General features: G+C 41.0%; 1 long non-coding RNA gene across 2 annotated transcripts; it reads right to left on the bottom strand.

The window, feature by feature from the left end:
• Positions 1–5,780: 5,780 nt before the first annotated feature.
• LOC123724000 (uncharacterized) lies at positions 5,781–15,377 on the bottom strand. 2 transcript variants are annotated; one of them, XR_006761726.1, is made up of 4 exons: positions 15,264–15,377; positions 9,564–9,768; positions 6,459–6,672; positions 5,781–6,167 (listed from the first exon to the last, which is right to left on the bottom strand). It is a non-coding gene; the product is annotated as an uncharacterized lncRNA (long non-coding RNA). The 2 variants fall into 2 exon arrangements; XR_006761727.1 differs by having other exon boundaries at positions 9,564–9,668; positions 15,264–15,281.
• Between the last annotated feature and the right edge of the window lie 1,280 nt (positions 15,378–16,657).

Raw genomic sequence — 16,657 nt, 5'->3', positions numbered from 1 at the left:
CCTGAAAAAAATTGCTGTTCAACTCTGCCAAATGAGCCTGTTTCAAATGTTCACTATTTGAGAGTAACTGTTCCAGGCAGGTGACGCACATGTCTTCACACTGCCAACTTTTTTCATTTGGAAAAATATGATATTCTATTATATTACATTATGTTTTTTTTAACTTGATTTATCTGACCTGTGCAAGGAACAAAGGACTATAAAATCCTGGTGTGTCATAATTGAAATGCCCACATTTTTATCATTTAATTTAATAGGCTACCCATTAATTCATGAAGAATATAACTTATAAATGCATACATGGGTCTTCCACTTAGTGTTGAAAAGCAACCTAACATAGGCAATAACATCATTACACTAAAACATATATTTGTAGATATTTTATTAAGAAACGTAGTATCCAAAAATAAAACAAATCTAACAAACGATCAAATTAGTAAAGCAAGGCTATGCCATTGCAGTGGAGGATGCTCTAGATACTGAGATCATAATATTTGGTATCATATTGATACAAGACTGACAGTATCCCCCATTTCTGACTATCTTGCTGAGGGGAGAACGCTTATAAAAGTGGCGGGAACGGCACAAATGGAATGCCATCAAACACCTGGAAATCATGTATTTGATACCATTCCACTGATTCCGCTTCAGTCGTTACCACCATGTCACGTCCTGACCAGTATAAAGGTTATTTGTTATTGTTGTTTGGTCAGGACGTGGCAGAGGGTATTTGTTTTATGTGGTTCGGGGTGGTGGTTTATTTAGTAGGGTGTTTGTTTTATTATTTCCGGGTTTTTGGGTAATGTTCTATGTTTGTATTTCTATGTGGTCTCTAGTCTTTTGTATTTCTATGTCTAGTTTATTGGGGTTGGACTCTCAATTGGAGGCAGGTGTTTTCTCGTTGCCTCTGATTGAGAGTCCTATATATGGGTATGTGTTTGGTTTAGTGTTTGTGGGAGATTGTTCCATGTATAGCTTATGGCCTTACAGGACTGTTTATTCGTCGGTGTGTTTCATTTGGTGTACGTGTTTATTTTGGTTTTTCCTTCTTTCCCTAATAAAAGAAGATGAGTACACATATACCCGCTGTGTTTTGGTCTCAATCCGACGACAACCGTTACAGAATCTCCCACCAAATAAGGACCAAGCAGCGGAGGAAGGAGCAACGGAGGGACGATCGTGAGAAGTGGACGTGGGATGAGATTATGGCCGAGAAGGTCCATGGAGGAAGTGGAGCAAAGACAGGGAAGGCTACAGGGGAACACAACTGGCGTTTAAGCCCGAGAGGCAGCCCCAATAATTTTTTGGGAGGGGGCACACGGGTAGTTTGGCTGGGTGACGATTGAGCCCCAGGCAAAATCCCCGTACCTTTTCTGGGCAACCTGTGACTGGACAGGTCCCGTGCTTCGGGGTAATGTGTACGGTGGCGAGGCCAAGTATTTTTAGGCCGGTACGCGTAGTACCAGCGCCCCACATTTGCCAGGGGGAAGTGGGCATCCAGCCAGTAAGAGCGATGCCAGTGCGTCAGCCCTGTCCGACTCGTCCTGTTCCCGCTCCCTGCACTAGCCCTGAGGTGCGTGTTCCCAGGCTGATACCTCCAGTACCAGCACCACGCATCAGGCTTCCAGTGCGTCAACCCAGTCCGACTCGGCCTGTTCCCGCTCCCCGCACTAGCCCTGAGGTGCGTGTCCCCAGACTGGCACATCCAGTACCAGTACCACGCATCAGGCTTCCAGTACATCAGCCCAGCCTCGAGAGTTCGGCAACAGTGTGCAGTCCAGAGTATCCGGCAACAGTGTCTAGTCCGGAACCGAGGGAGTCTGCCTGTGACCCGGAACCGAAGGGGTCTGCCTGTGACCCAGAACCGAAGGGGTCTGCCTGTGACCCGGAACTGAAGGGGTCTGCCTGTGACCCGGAACCGAAGGGGTCTGCCTGTGACCCGGAACCGAAGGGGTCTGCCTGCGACCCGGAACCGGGTGAGTCTGCCTGCGACCCGGAACCGGGTGAGTCTGCCTGCGACCCGGAACCGGGTGAGTCTGCCTGCGACCCGGAACTGGGTGAGTCTGCCTGCGACCCGGAACCAAGGGAGTCTATCAGCGACCCGGAACTAAATATGAGCGGGAATACGTCTCATGTCTGAGCCATTGAATTGCGACTCTACTTTGTCTTTATACTGACGCTTAGCTTGTTTGATTGCCTTGCAGAAGGAATAGCTACACTGTTTGTACTGGGTCATGTTTCCGGTCGCCTTGCCATGATTGAAAGCAGTGGTTTGCGCTTTCAGATTTGCATGAATGCTGCCATCAATCCACAGTTTCTGGTTGGGGAAGGTTTTAATAGTCACCGTGGGTACCACATCTTTGATGAACTTACGATTCTTGTCCTGGGTGGTGGTCCAAACAGAGGATCCGCTTCGTGAAAGTCGTATTCCTGGTCATAATGTTGGTATAGTTTCCTAAGAATGTTGCAATGTTGCATAGTTTCCTAAGAACGCGAAGCGAGGCATTCATCACTGTCGGCGCCAATCTAGTATTCTCGGCATACACAAGTTCCTCGGCATACAAGTTCCTCGGCGTACACATCACGAACAAAGTGAAATGGTCCACCCACACAGACAGCGTGGTGAAGAAGGCGCAACAGCGCCTGTTCAACCTCAGGAGGCTGAAGAAATTTGTCTTGTCACCAAAAACACACAAACTTTTACAGATGCACAATCGAGAGCATCCTGTCGGGCTGTATCACCGCCTGGTACGGCAACTGCTCCGCCCACAATCAAGGACAACAACTGTCTCAGCCACTGCCTGTTCACCTCGCTATCATCCAGAAGGCGAGGTCAGTACAGGTGCATCAAAGCTGGGACTGAGAGACTGAAAAACAGCTTCTATCTCAAGGCCATCAGACTGTAAACAGCCATCACTAACATTGAGTGGCTGCTGCCAACATACAGACTCAATCTCAAGCCACTTTAATAATTAATAATTGCATGTAATAAATGTATCACTAGTCACTTAAACAATGCCACTTTATATAATGTTTACGTACCCTACATTACTCATCTCATATGTATATACTGTACTCTATACCATCTACTGCATCTTGCCTATGCCGTTCGGCCATTACTCATCCATATATTTATATGTACATATTCTTCATCATTCCTTTACACTTGTAATTGTTGTGACTTGTTAGATTACCTGTCAGATATTACTGCACAGTTGGAACTAGAAGCACAAGCATTTCGCTACACTCGCATTAACATCTGCTAACCATTTGTATGTGAACAATAAAATTTGATTTGATTTGAATTGTGAAAAACTGAGTTTAAATGTAAACTTCTGACGTCAACTGTATATTTGTAGTAGCCTATTGAATACAGTAATGATGTCCAGACACAAGAATAGAAATGTTATTAAAAAACATTTTATATTTCACATATAGCACAAAATACGTATTGTCATGTTAACAAAACAACTGTTTGTGACCTGGTGAAAGAGACCATACAACGGTTGTGTACACATTTAATTGTAGTGTTCTGGTGAATTTACCTTCAGCCTTGCTGTTCCATTTAGCCCTGGCAACAATATCATTGGAGTAGTCCTCTCCAGTGGTGTACTTGTCCACTTCCTCAAATGACTAGACATTTCCATCCCCATGTCGTAGGACAATAAAAATATGTAGCAATGTAATTTATGTTAAATACCCTTGCTTGTATAGGCTTGTTAGAATATTCCCTTAGTTGGTTAACCCTATTGGTGCAGGGGTTTGCTTACTGACTGGAAAACTTGGATTTAAGACCCACAAGGGATGTTACATTGTTGTTCGCTACATTGGTGTCAGAATGGGATGGTGTCTCTGAGGCTATTGGAGAGGTGTGTATACGTGAGAGACTTGGTAGAGTGAAGCGTGGGGACATGAAACAACCCTTGCCAGTTGAAGCAGTGGGAAGGAAACGAGTTTGCCATTGGACTTGGAGATCTATGTTCAATACGTTGCTCTGTCGCTGTTCAATACAAATACATTTACAGTATATGCAGTCAGGACCATAATTATTGGCACCCTTCATAAAGATGAAAACAAAAAGACTGTATAAAATAAATAATGCAAATACTTAAGTAATAAGACATGAGAACCCGGGAATTATTCTGTGAATAACAAGGCCATAGCCTTCTGTCATCCGATCATAGCACTGCCTGGAGTTTGATAAAACGGCATTGACACTTGGATTGGAACCGGTGCTATGGTCAGACGACATGAAAATAGCGCTCTTTGGCCTTGCACACCCGTGACGGGTTTGACGTTGAAAAACAGAAGTATATGCAGAAAAGTAGCTCATACATTCGGTAAAAAATAGGGGGGGATTTTTGATGTTATGGGGCTATTTTGCTTCCTATGGTCCAGGGGGCCCAGTTAAGGTCAAGGGCATCATTTAATTTACCAAGTACCAGGACATTTTAGCCAAAAACCTGGTTGTCACTGCCAGGAGGCTGACACTTGGAAGCAAGTGGATCTTCGAGCAAGACAGTAACCCCAAGCACTAATCAAAATCTACAAAGAAATGGTGAATTGAATAAAAAATCAACATTTTGCAATGGCCATCTCAGTTTCTGGACTTGAGCCCCTAAAAACCTGTGGTTTTAATAGAAGAGGGCAGTCCATAAGAGTAGACAAAGGATATAAAGGATCTGGAAAGATGATATTTGGAGAAATGGTCTAAAATTCCTCCCAACATGTTCTCTCTTTAAAGGCTCAGGTGTAATTAACCTCGCAAGGGGAGTGTGCTGGAGTATTCAAAACAGGTAGTTTAAAAGAATACAATTTCCCCCAAAAATTGCATTCAATACAGCTCAGTATTTTTTACTAACCTTTTTCAAGAGTACCAATAATTATGGACCTGACTGTACAACATCTATCAACTATCAAACATTGTAACTTTCAACTGCTGCTCCATAATAATATAATGTATACAAATATATAAATATATATAATGTAAACAAATAAATAGTAATAGCAACTTGGGTGGTAGAGGAAACACTAGGGTGGGATCAGCTCAGCGGTAGCTGCAAGGAGTAGAGGAGTGGGGTCCAGTGTTCGTTGAAGGTTTGAATTTAGTCTTTGGTGGATGCTGTAATTTTACCCATTGTGATGTGGTCTGTGAGGAGGTTAATCCATTGACAAACACACTTAGTTTCTGTTTTTCTAGCTGAGTAATATTGTTTTCTTGGTGATATTTTAAGGCAATAAAAATGGACTGATGATCTCTAAAAAGGCAGAAGGATGGGAAGAGTGGAATGCTGTGACGCAAAATGGTGGACAGTTTGTGTATGGTTTCTTTCCAGAATTGTAGGGTGGGTGGACAGAGCCATGTGGCGTGAAAGTAGTTGTATTTTAGTTTTTTCCTTAGCACTAACACACTTGATTCAACTAATCATCAAACCTTTAGTTGGGAAACACTGCATTTATCTAACATTCTAGTTGAAATGATTTTCAAATCCAATGTAATGAGGAAATGTGCAGATTTTGTCTCTGTTATATATATTTGTGCTCACTGTAAGTGTCTTGCACCAACACACTGTATGCTTGAAATAACATGACTACAACCTTCGAAATAAAACTTTGATTACAATATTGTGTTGTTGACCTTTGTTGAAATTAGTATCAGTATGTAGGATATCTGGTGGCAACCCCAGTGATGTAATGTTATCACACACACACACACACACACACACACACACACACACACACTCATGATAACATCTTACAGAACACATACTAACATTTTCTCAGTTTGGTACCATTTATTTTTTTGTCAAAAACCTACATTGATTACATTGTTGAATTCGACCATACAATCAAAGTATATCTTGTAGCACTTTTTCACTTATCTGAGATGTATTCTCTCTTTATTTTTAATCAATAATTTGTATGTAGTTTAATCTGTATGTATTGTCACTTTCTACTTGGAAGCCAGTGACATAGAGGAGGAAGAGGGGTCTTCTTAAAGGTGTTTTCCAGGATGAGAATGGAGTGGCACTTCCTGAGTTGACTCCCCTCGATGAGGTCACAGAGAGCCATCTTCTCTGCCTTGTAGTAGAGACCCACTTTGCCACCTGTTATGTTGGCTATGGTGATGCTGGGTGCGACAGTTTTTCTGGGAGTTGTTTGTTAAGCTAAGAGAACAAGAGAGAGTCATTGACAGTAATTAAATAAATGTGGTTGTCAGTATTAGGAGTTTGCATAGAACACTGCTATGAGCAACAATAAACCATTTTTTATGCTGGTGCTGGAACTGAGCTGTGAAATGTGTATGTATATGGACATGTACTTGCTTTATGCTTTGAAATTTCTAATATCAATGTGTGTTATATTCCCATGTTGGATGGCCACAAAACAATAAAATATGAATTGATGTATAAATTCATTCATATGTAGAGTCCCTCCCGCTGGATAGGGTTACATACCGGTATGAGTGATGGTATTGTCCTGGTTGCCAATGGAAATACTTCCGCCCACACTGCCTGATATGTTTTGGCCTGATATGTTTTGGCCTGATATGTTTTGACCAGATATGTTTTTGCCTGATTCAGTAGGACATGGGGCAACACATTTTTTTTTTATTGCAGTCGTTTTTGCTGTTGGTATGTGAAGTGACGACAGTTGAAGCACAATCCATTGCTGCAACGATAGAGAAAGGAGAGAAAGAGAGGGGGAGAGAAAGAGGGTAATTAAGGGTTAAGTTGATTCAATTCAGTGGTGGAAAAATTACACAATTGTCATTCTTGAGTAAAAGTAAAGATACCTCAATAGAAAATGACTCAAGTTATCCAGTAAAATACTACTTGAGTAAAAGTCTATATACTTAAGTATCAAAAGTAAATGTAATTACTAAAATATACTTATTTATCAAAAGTAAAAGTGTAATTCATTTCAAATTCCTCATATTAATTAAACCAGATGGCACCAATTTGTTATTTTACAGATAGCCAGGGGCACACTCAAACACTCAGACAACATTTACAAACAAAGAATATGTGTTTAGTGAGTCCGCCAGATCAGAGGCAGTAGAATGTTCTCTTGACAAGGGTATGATTTTCACAATTTTCCTGTCCTGCTAAGCATTCAAAATGTAGCAAGTACTTTTGGGTGTCAGGGACAATTCATGAAGTAAAAAGAACATTATCTTCATTAGAAATGTAGTGAAGTGAAAGTTGTCAAAAAATATATATAGTAAGGTACAGATACCTCCCAAAATGTCATAAGTTGTACTTTAAAGTATTTTTCCTTAAGAACTTTACACCACTGAATAAATTAAAGAATATTCCTCATCCAAACTATCTGCATAAAGCACAGATCTCAATGAGCAAAGTGTATCTGTGCAATTTATCATTATTAGTCACCATTGCACTAAGTGGCACTGCATGTCTTTTGCGATGTCTTGGTCCTTATGCTAATTGTAAGTCTTTAAATAAGACAAGGGTTGGTGTCAATTCAGAATTTATTTGAGAATGGTGAAGGTGCATGAAGATGGCGGCCCCCCATGTACTTACCACAAATGCCTAGTTTGCTAAGTTCGCCATATTGTACATTATTCTCTGTTACTGTTTTGTCATTTTATTGGCATTAGGTGTTGTGTTCTTACTACTACACAAACAGTAATAATTCTACTTGAAACGGAGGTAATGTTAACTTTAGTTTATCAATCAAACTCAAGTTCAAGTACCGAACATTCATGAGCAGGCGCAGTACTCAATTAGTATCAATGCTCTAGGTTCCACAGTAACAACAAAGTAGTGCCTAGGATAAATTCTATATCACATTATATCACATGTAAAAACTCCTCCCTTCCAGCTATCTTGTATTCCGTCAACATAAAAAGAGATATGCATGTAAATTCAACAACTGTAACAATAACTGAAATAAGGCACTATTCAATTATTAAAACTAACAACACATTTGTTTTACAATAAAATAAAACTAGGTTGAGAACCAGTCAGTAGTTGTGGGACCCCTTTGACTATTTCCCATTTTTCAGTGTTGCAAATAGGAACAAAATCTGATTTAATATTGATTTTGAATGATCTACATGAAATACTCCATTATGTCAAAGTGATAAAAAAAGAATAAACTGGAAACATTTAAAAACGAAACAATTTGCAAAAACATTAGTTTAATAAAGAACATATTTTAATCAGAATCATTAAGCCCAGTCTACTTGTTGTTTTCAACAAACAGATGTTGTGGCCATAATTCATCACCATGCAGTTTTCAATGGGAATTGTCCATTTAGAAAATTGTAATGAACAGGCAGATTAAACTAAATCGCACGCCTGTATATTGAAAAGAAGACAGATTTTGGGTTGTAACCCTGAAACGAGGAGACGCATGTCCTCTCACTGCCAACTTTTTTCATTTGGAAAAATATTCTATTATATTACAGTATGTTTTTTTTTACTTGATATATCTGACCTGTGCAAAAAACTAAGGACTGTAAAATCCTTGTGGGTCAGGTCGTTCATAATTGAAATGCCCACTCCGATATTTACAGCCATTTTTGATCATTTAAATTAATAGGCTACCCATTAATTCATGAAGAATATAACTTAGAAATGCATACATGGGTCTTCCACTCAGTGTTGAAAAGCAACCTAACATAGGCAATAACATCATTACACTAAAACATATATTTGTAGACATTTTACTAAGAAACGTAGTATCAAAAAATAAGACAAATCTAAGAAATGATCAAATTAACAAAACAAGGCTATGCCATTGCAGCGGAGGATGCTCTAGATACTGAGATCATAATATTTGGTATCATATTGATACACGACTGACAGTATCCCCCATTTCTGACTATCTTGCTGAGGGGAGACGCTTATAAAAGTGGCGGGAATGGCACAAATGGAACGGCATCAAATACCTGGAAATCATGTATTAGATGTATTTGATACCATTCCACTGATTCCGCTTCAGTCGTTATCACCAGCCCGTTCTCCCCAATTAAGGTGTACAGCCCTAGGCTTTTACAGTTACACGCCTGCTGAGGTTACTGCCTTTTGAAGATTGTGTTCCATGACATAATATAACCTGTTAAGATTATGGTTTCAAATGGCACTTTTTATTGACTGAATATATTTATGGGTGAATTTAGCAATTAGGATTTGTTATGTGTAATGGTTATAATAAATTAGGCATTGTTTTTGTGAACTGTTGGCATATATGCCTAGATATATTCGCTCATATTGTTTTATGTCCTTGTGTTCTAAAAATATCTATATTTTTTCATTTAAGTACTGGAGTATAATTTCATTTATTGTGTCAGAACCTAAGAACAAATAGTTGTGTTCTGTTCATAAATATGGATTCCTCCTGTGAAGAAAAAGTGTAGAATTACAGGATTTAAAAAAATCACTTTCAGACAAAGTCAGGTGCCCATGTATGTCACCATAAGGTTGATCTTGTCCCCACACATCTCTCTGTAGCAATTAAGCCTGGGGTCATTACCATGAGGCCAATAGTGATTTTAAACCTAAACCTAAAGCATGTATTTTAAATGATGTATTTACCTGTGTCTGTGTGTTCTTCCTCGATGCGATGGCGCGCTTGAAGGTTGTAGTAATCAGGTGTTCTAGTGCAGAGTGGAGAGATGGCTCTGCTTTTATAGGGTAACGCTGACAGAGAGAGGGAGGGTGGGAAGTTCTCAGCCCAATCCATTCCAGCTAAATGTTTATATTCTAGAGAACTGAAGAGGATGACTCAGTTCCGGAGAAGCTACGTGGGTGTCACAAGAGAAATATATTTGTCAAGCACTAAAACATATTATATCTCAAAGGGCCATATCTTTAACTACACCCTTACAGGTAAATCACTGACAATCAAGGGAGTTTGATCACCTAAAATAATAAAACAATGATCAGCCTGAGAATGCAAAAATTAGCAACCATGTGAGAGTCTCTGAGTTGCTATCTATGTGCAGCAGTTCTCTTGCTCATTAAAACTGATCTCAGATAATGAAATATTTTGTATCTGTAATGATTGTTATGTAGCTTCATCTGTAATTAATAAAGAGTGTTAAGAAACAGGAGGTTCCCTGGTGGCGTTTCATTTTGGGGTTGTGATCCACCCTGTCCTCATCCACCCAGATCTTTCCTGTTTCAGCTAACTTCACTTCTTTGTCGACAATCTGGATGTAGGACTTGGGGTGACCCTCAGCATACTCTGCCAGGAGGTTGTCCAGCCCATGAAGTGGGGATTCCTCAGGGCAGCTATGTGTATTGTCACTTTCCAGTAACATAGATGCTCTTAGGGAGAAGGCTCTTCTTAAAGGTGCCTTCCAGGATGAGTATGGAGTGGCCCTTCAGGAGTTGAAACCACTCGATGAGGTCAATGAGAGCCATCTTCTCCGAGAGAGAGAGAGAGATTTGACAGTGCTGAAAGAAATGTGGTTGTCAGTATTAAGAGTTTGCTGGGAACACTGCTTTGAGCCTCATAATTGTTTATTTTTAATTCATTTTTACGATGGTGCTCGAACTGATTCTAATATCAATGTGTCTTATAATCCCATGTGGGATGGCTACATGGCACTACAATAAAATACACTATATACAAAAGTATGTGCACACCCCTTCAAATTAGTGGATTCAGCTATTTCATTCACACCCGTTGCTGACGGGTGTATAACATAGAGAAAACAGCCATGCAACCTCCATAGACAAACACTGGCAATAGAATGGCCTTACTGGAAAGCTCAGTGACTTTCAATGTGGCACTGTCACAGGATGCCACCTTTACAGCAAGTCAGTTTGTCACATTTCTGACCTGCTAGAGCTTCCCCGGTCAACTGCAAGTGCTGTTATTGTGAAGTGGAAACGTCTAGGAGCAACAATTGTTCAGCCGCAAAGTGGTAGGCCACACAAGCTCACAGAACGGGACTGCCAAGTGCTGAAGCACGTAAAAATCATCTGTCCCCGGTTGCAACACTCACAACCGAGCTCCAAACTACCTCCTGGAAGCCACGTCAGCACAATAACTGTTCGTCGGGAGCTTCATGAAATGGGTTTCCATGGCCGGTCTTTCCGCTTGATGTTAGAACATTGCTGCGGAGACTTGTTTCCATTCAGCCACAAGAGCATTAGTGAGGTCGAGTACTGATGTTGGGCGATTAGTCCTAGCTCGCAGTCGGAGTTTCAATTCATCCCTAAGCTGTTCGATGGGGTTGAGGTCAGGGCTCTGTGCAGGCCAGTCAAGGTCTTCCACACCGATCTCGACAAGCCATTTTTGTATGGACCTCACTTTGTGCACAGATGCATTGTCATGCTGAAACAGGAAGGGCCTTACCCAAACTGTTACCAAAAAGTTGGAAGCAGAGTATTGTCTCCAATATTGTATACTGTAGCATAAAGATTTACTTTCAGTGGAACTAAGGGGCCTAGCCCGAACCATGAAAAGCAGCACCAGACCATTATTCCTCCTCCACCAAACTTTCCAGTTTGGATTATGCATTGGGGAAGGCAGCGTTTTCCTGGCATCTGCCAAACCCAGATTCGTCCATTGGAATGCCAGATGGTGAAGTGTGATTCATCACTCCAGAGAACGTGTTTTCACTGCTCCAGAGTCCAATGGCGTCGAGATTTACACCACTACGGCAGACGCTTGGCATTGTGCTTGGTGGTCTTAGGCTTGTGTGCGGCTGCTTGGCCACGGAAACCCATTTCATGAAGCTCCGGACGAACAGTTCCTTTACTGACATTGATTCTAAAGGAAGTTGGGAACTCAGTAGTTCCGTTGTTGCTCCTAGACGTTTTAACATGGAAGACCCATGTTAAAAAACTCAGTCGCCTCCAAGCAACACAATGCTGCATCAGAGGGAACCAGTTTCAGCCAGTGTGCGCTGCACGGCACAAAAAAGGCCCTCGGATTGATATCTTGCACTCCCTTTTGAACTCTGCTGTGCCTCCCCTGCATATTCGCCCCGTTGTCATACCCCTGCCCTCTCATGTCCATGATGGCAATGCCATGCTTCTGTAGTTTTGAGATGAGAAACTCAGTCATGTCCACCTCCATTGCGTCAAGCAGTTCACTAAACTCCAGGAAGTGCTCTCTCGTATGCACTGACCCATCGTGCGCCCTGACCCGTATTGCTTGGCTGAGGTAGAGTAACTTATGATAAGCTGTAGACCACACTATCTACCAAGAGAGTTCTCATCCATATTATTCGTAGGCGTCTATTTACCACCACAGACAGATGCTGGCACTAAGACCACACTCAACCAACTCAATAAGGCCTTAAGCAAACAAGAAAATGCTCACCCAGAAGCGGCGCTCCTAGTGGCCAGGGACTTCAATGCAGGCAAACAAGTTTTACCAACTTTTTAGCAGCATGTCACATGTGCAACCAGAGGAAAACATTTTTACTCCACACACAGAGATGCATACAAAGCTCTCCCCCGCCCTCCATTTGTCAAATCTGACCATAATTCTATACTCCTGATTCCTGAATGTACGGCCCAGTACATCACTGGGGCCAAGCTTCCTGCAATCCAGGACCTAGATAATAGGATGTGTCAGAGGAAAGCCCATAAAATTGTCAGAGACTCCAGTCACCCAAGACAGACTGTTTTCTCTGCTACTGCACGGCAAGCGATACCGGAGCGCCAAGTCTAGGACCAAAAGGCTCCTTAACAGCTTCTACCCCCAAGCCATAAGACTGCTGAACAATTAATCAATTTGCCACAGGACTTTAACATTGCCCCCTCCATTTGTTTGGACACTGCTGTTACTCGCTGTCTATTATCTATGCATAGTCACTTCACCCCTACCTACATGTACAAATTACCTCGAACCTGTACCCCCGCACACTGACTCGGTACCGGTACCCCCTGTATATAGTCTTGTTATTGTTATGTTATTGTGTTACTTTTTACTTTAGTTTATTTGGTAAATAGTTTCTTAACTCTTCTTGAACTGCACTGTTGGTTAAGGGCTTGTAAGTAAGCATTTCTACACAAGGTCTACACTTGTTCTATTCGGCGCATGTGACATATAAAGTTTGATTTGACTTACAGTTGACCGGGGCAGGGGCAGAAATTGGACAAACTGACTTGTTGTAAAAGTGGCATCCTATGATGGTGCCACGTTGAAAGTCACTGAGCTCTTCAGTAAGGTCATTATACTGCCCATGTTTGTCTATGGAGATTGCATGGAGGTGTGCTCGATTTTATACACCTGTCAGCAACGGGTGTGGCTGAAATAGCTAAATCCACTAATTGGAAGGGGTGTCCACATAGTTTTGCATATATAGTGTGTATGTAGCTTTTTGTTTATCTTCTATCGGTCTCATTCTGAATGTCCCAAAATCCTTAGATATCTGCACGAACCCTAGCATAAATGATGAATCAGCGATATACAAATTGGCTTAATTAATGATTTACTAACTAACTAAATAATCACACAGCATTACATGAACACACAAACAGTTGGTTATTGGTTACTAACACAATGCAATGAATGGTCCCTAGTGGGCTAAACCGATATGACGGCTTGGTAGACAATGGAAAGGGGTGGGGACAGATTAGAGCGGGAATGTGGGAGAGACAGAGAGTGGGCTTACAGTACATACATGTGGAAAATACGGCCATCGTCAATATGGATATTTATCACCATAACAAACGCACTGCCCCTTTAACTTATAAAATAGTGAACTTGACCTCTGCTTTCCTATCCTAGGTGAGAAGCCCAATGTGAGCCAGGTGTGTGGCAAAGCCTTCAGCCAGAGCTCCAACCTCATCACTTGCAGCCATCAGCACAGTGGCAACCAACCCTACCACTGACCCCGCTGCCTCTTCGGCTTCCAACGCAAACAGGAGAACCACTGCACATACTTTCATTCTACAACCCTGCTACCAGCTGATCTGAGATCAGTTTTAATGAGCAAGAGAACTGCTGCACATAGATAGCAACTCAGAGACACTCACATGGTTGCTAATTTTTACATTATCAGGCTGATCATTGTCTTATTATTTTAGGTAATCAAACTCCCTTGATTATCAGTGATTTACCTGTAAGGGGGTAGTTAAAGATATGGCCCTTTGAGATTTAATACGTTTTAGTGCTTGACAAATATATTGCTCTTGTGACACCCACGTAGCTTCTCTGGAACTGAGTCATCTTCTTCAGTTCTCTGGAATATAAACATTTACCTGGAATGGATTGGGCTGAGAACCTCTGTCACAAGAATTTCTATCCCAATGTCCTAACTGAACTATTTTATTACTCCATCTGTATCCTAGAGATTGTAAGGCTCTAAGTTTTAAGAAACAGATAGAGTCCCAGCATACAAATGATCAGTTCTTTATTCAGAGAGCTCTGCCCTCTCAAGTTCAGAGCCCATTTATTATACACACACACACATCAGTCGACAACCCCACCCCGCTTTAGGGGGGCTGTATTTTTCCACTGTACACATACATTGTTTATCATAATATGCAACATGTTTCATCATCTTCTGCCAGACTAACAGTTTCTCCACTCCACGGGTGGGGACAGAATGTCCTGTTATTAGTTTCACAACTTGTCTGTCGATAGTTCCTCTTATCATTTGTTGTCGCAACTACACCCTGCTTACACAGGCCAAAAGAAACATAATGTCCTAATTCTATCCTGCCTACGCTGCACACATTATGAACTTATAGTCTTATGTGTCTAATGGATTTCACACACAGTGATACAGTTTCAGGGTGAAATATCTTAGAAGAATTTGTATTTGTAAAGTAATGACTATCAACTTAACACCCTCCCTCTCTCTGTCAGCGTTACCCTATAAAAGCAGAGCCATCTCTCCACTCTGCATTAGAACACCTGATTACTACAATCTTCAAGCACAGGAAAGATCTGGGTGGATGAGGACAGGGTGGATCACAACCCCAAAATGAAACGCCACCAGGGAACCTCCTGTATCTTAACACTCTTTATTAATTACAGATACAAAATATTTCATTATCTGAGATCAGTTTTAATGAGTAAGAGAACTGCTGCACATAGATAGCAACTCAGAGACTCTCACATGGTTGTGTCGTGTCTTTGGCATCATTAAACTGAAGACGAATCTTTATCAAAAATGCTCTGTAATTATTATTACGTGATTAAACTACTTAATCATGTAACTGTAATTAACTAGGAAGTCGGGTCACCAAGGAAAATATTCAGATTACAAAGTTATATTTTAATATCTGATTACTTAGTATTGTGATTAATTAATTATTCTTTACCTCACATTAGTCTCATTCCACCGTCGTAAATTGTTGGTTATCTGCACGAACCCAGTCTTCACTATGAGTCATCCATACATCAATTGTCTTAAAATAATTTATTTACTAAGTACTCACAGAAATGCATAACAAACAGTAGATATGGTTACAAAGAAATGATAGGGGAATGTGCTCTAGTGGGCTAAACCGGCATCGCGGCTTGTTAGACAGAGGGACTGATAAGGGTGCAAAAGATAAGACACTACAAAGTTGATTAACCTGTTAGGGCTAGGGGGCAGCATTGACACGGCTGGATAAAAAACATACCCGATTTAATCTGGTTACCACTCCTACTCAGTAACTAGAATATGCATATACTTATTACATATGGATAGAAAACACCCTAAATTTTCTAAAACTGTTTGAATGGTGTCTGTGAGTATAACAGAACTCAAATGGCAGGTCAAAACCTGAGAGATTCCTTTACAGGAAGTGGCCTGTCTGACCATTTCTGGAACTTCTTTGCCATCTCTATCATTTACTAAGGATCTCTGCTCTAACGTGACACTTCCCACGTCTTCCATAGGCTCTCATAGCCCGGGAAAAAGAGAATGTCGTCATTCCAGCCCCAGGCTGAAACACATTATCGCCTTTCTCAAGTGGCCCATCAAGAGACACTAGCTTATGCGCGTGACCCCGACCGCCCCGCCTTTGGGATTTTTTCCTCTGTTTGCCGAAAAGGAGATTCCCTGTCGGAATTTTACCGCTTTTCTACGAGAAAAATGACGTAAAAATTGATTTTAAACAGCGGTTGACATGCTTCGACGTACGGCAATTGAATACTTTGAATTTTATTGTCAGGAATTGCGCCAAGCGCGACACTTCTTTACTATTTCGGATAGTGTCTGGAACGCATACGAACAAAACGCCGCTATTCGGATATAACGATGGATTATTTTGGACCAAACCAACATTTGTTATTGAAGTAGACGTCCTGGGTGTGCATTCTGACGAAGACAACAAAAGGTAATGACATTTTTATAATAGTAAATATGATTATGGTGAGTGCTAAACTTGCCGGATGTCTAAATAAGCGAGCCCGTGATGCCTGGGCTATATACTTAGAATATTGCAAAATGTGCTTTCACCAAAAGCTATTTTAAAATCGGACATATCGAGTGCATAGAGGAGGTCTGTATCTATAATTCTTAAAATAATTGTTATGCTTTTTGTGAACGTTTATCGTGAGTAATTTAGTAAAATGTTAGCGAATTCCCCGTAAGTTTGCGGGGGTATGCTAGTTCTGAACGTCACATGCTAATGTAAAAAGCTGGTTTTTGATATAAATATGAACTTGATTGAACAAAACATGCATGTATTGTATAACATAATGTCCTAGGGTTGTCATCTGATGA

The sequence above is a fragment of the Salmo salar genome, chromosome ssa02 (assembly GCF_905237065.1).
Source record: "Salmo salar chromosome ssa02, Ssal_v3.1, whole genome shotgun sequence".
NCBI lineage: Eukaryota > Metazoa > Chordata > Actinopteri > Salmoniformes > Salmonidae > Salmo > Salmo salar.
This window is presented reverse-complemented; position numbering and strand designations above follow the sequence as displayed.